The sequence below is a fragment of the Pinus tabuliformis genome, chromosome 1_1 (assembly GCF_031772625.1).
Source record: "Pinus tabuliformis cultivar Carrire ecotype Pingquan chromosome 1_1, CPIR1, whole genome shotgun sequence".
In the NCBI taxonomy this organism is placed as follows: Eukaryota; Viridiplantae; Streptophyta; class Pinopsida; order Pinales; family Pinaceae; genus Pinus; species Pinus tabuliformis.
The window spans coordinates 817,149,285-817,153,244 of NC_142297.1; the positions used below are offsets into that span (position 1 = coordinate 817,149,285).

Here is a 3,960-nt window from a genome sequence, read left to right on the forward strand (position 1 = left end):
TAGGAAATTTATAATAGCCCACTTCCCCAATATTTTATAAAGTTTATACGAGAGTGGTTGGGTTAGTGATCAGAACCATGTACCCAAAATATACATCACAATCCTCCTCTTCCCACTGCAAAACAATCTCACATTATTGCTTACTTTAAAAAGTGGAAATGTAGACCACATCAGATTTGGCCCGCAGATAATGTCTCACACCAATACATTTGCAATTGACAAACCATGTAAAATTCAATATCCCAATACTTCAAACATAACAGATTTGGCCTGCAGATGTAGAGCACATATATATTTCAAGTATAGTTTCAACTGGCAACCAATGTTATGTTATGCACACAGCTAATCCGAATAGTAGCTAAGCGACTGAACATCACAGTTATTTTTAAACCATGATCAAGGACATGACAGACCAAAGTAGAATATTGTGAATTTTGTCCAAATGACTTCCTATATAGGAAGGTGCACATCCAAACTGCAGATGCTCTAAAAGAATTTCACTGATTCTGATAGAAACTCATGAGAAGAAACATCCATATATCAAATAACTATATTCAAGAGATATTGCACTATATTCAAGAGATATGCAATATGCAGATGCATCCTTTTTATCCAGAATTATTTACACGCTCACATTCATCAATCCATTCGGAATACCTGCAAACAAATTCAGACATTATAGAGCTGTTCATTACTCCATTGCATATGAAATTCCTCTTCTCCAATTCAACAAGGACAACCTTTCTCAATAATTCAAACCTCTATAAATATAAATTTTCAGCTGATCTGACTACACTATTAAAAAATAGCACATATTTATAAATTTTCAGCTGATCTGACTACACTATTAAAAAATAGCACATGACAACTCAAACACTAAAATATATGGCTCAGGAAGCTTACACGTCAATGGGCTCGCTCAATGCTGTCAATTCCAATCAATACAACATCGGATAGTATGTTCAGTAAGGGCTCAAAAGTAGGAAAATCACTTAAAAAGATAACACTTGATAAAAATAACCTTACGAAAACACCAAAAAGGACACTGACAATTAATTGAGGTGCTGAATCTCTCATGGCATATCCTACATGAAGCCTCCCCAATAAGCTCTTTCCGATCCCTGAATGAATAAAAATGTCAGAGCTGACAAACTGTCAGACTGCTCGAGGCTTCATATATAATATAATACTTAAAGAACAATAAAAATAAAAAACTACATCAAAATCATTCTTAGATATTCAACCCAACTTGCGAAAACAATCATGCCACTTCGATGTCATAGGGAATGGTTGATCAAATAAACTAGAGTTCAAAACCATCGATCTAGGGCTTAACATCAAATATATCTAGGCAGGTATAATTCCAAAGTCCTATTCATGGAAATTTGCAACCATATTTAACAGTTATCACTACGAATTGTCATAGCATTGTTTAATGCACATAGCAAATTTAGGTTTGGGTGATCCACTGGTCTTTATGAATTATAACACCCGTTATGCAGTCTGAAGTTCAATCTGTAGAAATCTGCACAACATGTAATTTTTTTCAAAGAAAAACCTCATGAGAAAGCTGAAACACTGGGCTCTTACATATTTTGCGAATAGTACCTACTGTATATCCGTCAAGCATTGAAGAGATTTGTCAGTACTGAATACAGCATCTGATCTAGTACAGAAATCGGGTTATACATGCACGAGAGAAAGCTGTAAGTCGGAGGCGTATTGATTATCGTGACTATTCCTTTATTCCTCCATGTTTGACACAATACAAGATGTGAAAAATCTCGTTAACCTGCCTAGTGCGTTTAGGGTCTGAACGTTAAAAAGAAAAACGAGCATATACTCACATGCGGCACTCCACGCTGCTCTCGTGGTTGCAGAAAGGGCAACTGAAGACAGTACTGAGCTTTTCCTGCTTTTTTTGGGCTCCGGCTTCTTCGATGACTTCCTCTTTCCCATATTTATACTTAAAACTCTCCAAATTACACAGTAATCCTCCTGCTCTGGAACCTATCGGAACCAAGAAATTAATGGCAGAGCTTACAGGAAAACAATGCTTTGGAACCTATCGGAACCAAGAAATTAATGGCAGAGCTTACAGGAAAACAACACCCAGAAGGGGCTTAACAAGAAGACCGGTACATTACCTGTGGATGAATTCCTCGAGATAGTGGAATTGCGAATCAAAAAAACCCCAATTGTATGCAATTACAAAGCGTAATCCTGACGCTTTGGAACCTAAAGGAAACAGGAAATTAATGGCATAGAAAACCAGATAACAACACAGGAAACGGACTTGTCAAAAAAGGCCAGTGCATTACCTGAGAATGAATTCCCCGAGCGAGTCGAACCGCGAATCAGGAAAATCTAAGTGAGCTGCCAATAGGAGCGCGACTGTTATATGTAGTAACCTCTACCGGCTTAATTTGGCGTTGTGTTTTTTGAAAAAGTAGAAAAGATTTGTTTGCTTTTTGAAAGTAAAGGGAGAATGGGCCGTGTCTGGAAGCGACTATTATGTGGATGATATATGTTTGTGGACTAATCTCACTTTATAACTGGAAAATACATGGTTGAATTATTATTTTTAAATAAAAGCTGGAAAATGTATGGTTGAATTACTATTTTTAAATAAAAGCTGGAAAATTTTTTCCACCTTTTGAAAAAAAAAAAAAAAGCTGGAAAATTTTACAATAAGTTTAAATATGTTTGGGTGAAAATGGGTATGGACTAAACTACCGATAACTTGAAAATGTATAGTTTAAATTATTAATTTTTAAAATAAAAGTGCTAAATTTTTAAAATAAATTTAAATATATTTGGATAGGTATATTGGGTAGAGTATGTATACTTTTTAGATTTAGCAATAAAATCATTTTGGGGAGGTGGGTTCCTTGTCTTACAAATAAGGGGTCTTATATACCGTTATGTGGTGTCTAGCTTGGCGATGGGGAGGTGGGTTCATTTTCAAAGAGATTTAAGATCTCAAGAGATTTGATTCCTTTTAGTGCTTGGTAGATCGATGGTTAAATTGGATCTAGACTACTTTAATTATTAATTACCAGCATAGATCCATCTTAAAATGGATGTTTTGAGAGGGATCCAATTTCTTCACATGTAATTTTTTTTATGAGGTGACATTATTTAAATGTTTTGTATAGTTATTTAATTTTTTAATTTTTAGATTTCCATAATTTTTATTTTGACCCACATGAGCAAAATTTCGATTCAATTTTGATGACGGGCGGAAAGCCTTACACATCATATTGGGCTGTAAAATGAGCCAAGGGATAGCTTAGTTGGTTTACTATGTACTTTGCCCATAGAGAGACCACTAGGTCAAAACTCCTTGTTGTTAGGTACCTTGCCCATAGTGAGGCCACGAGGTCAAATCTCCTTGTTGCGAGGTACCTTTCCTATAGGGAGGTCACGAGATCAAATCTCCTCGATCGATGCCCTTGGGGTCAGGCTTTCCTAGTTTGGTCTATGGTTAGATCCCTTCGGTTGATCTACCACATTAAAAAAAAGTGTATTTTATTTTATTTTTATTTTTACCTAATTTAAACTCAAAATTATAATTATAATTATTAATTATTTTATTTTATTTTGACTTAGTCAAAATGTTTACCAGACATTACCTTACATTACAACATCTCTATGGAGAGCCACATAAATATGCATTTATAAAATGTTGAAGTGAAGTCATGGTTCCCTCATAAAAATGTAGACTAAATGCTTGTATATATTATTGTGTTTTATTAATAAATAGAAGTAATTATTATAAATGCTATTTAGATTGAAATTTTGATACATGGGTCAATTGAGTTTAGCTTGGGTGGTTGGGTGGGATAGTCGTTATCCTCCCTACCCAAGTTCAATTCTGGTGGGTTAGCTAAATTAGTTGAGTCCCCATTGTTAAGTACATCACTATTAAGAAATCACAAATCAGAAAAAAATTATATT

At 34.8% G+C, this 3,960-nt stretch overlaps 1 pseudogene across 1 annotated transcript; it reads right to left on the bottom strand.

Moving 5' to 3' along the window:
* Window positions 1–215: 215 nt before the first annotated feature.
* Window positions 216–1,959, bottom strand: LOC149216578 (transcription elongation factor 1 homolog; annotated as a pseudogene). Its single transcript, XR_016250575.1, has 4 exons — window positions 1,848–1,959; window positions 1,051–1,121; window positions 904–925; window positions 216–657 (listed from the first exon to the last, which is right to left on the bottom strand). The product of XR_016250575.1 is annotated as a transcription elongation factor 1 homolog (transcript).
* Window positions 1,960–3,960: the final 2,001 nt, after the last annotated feature.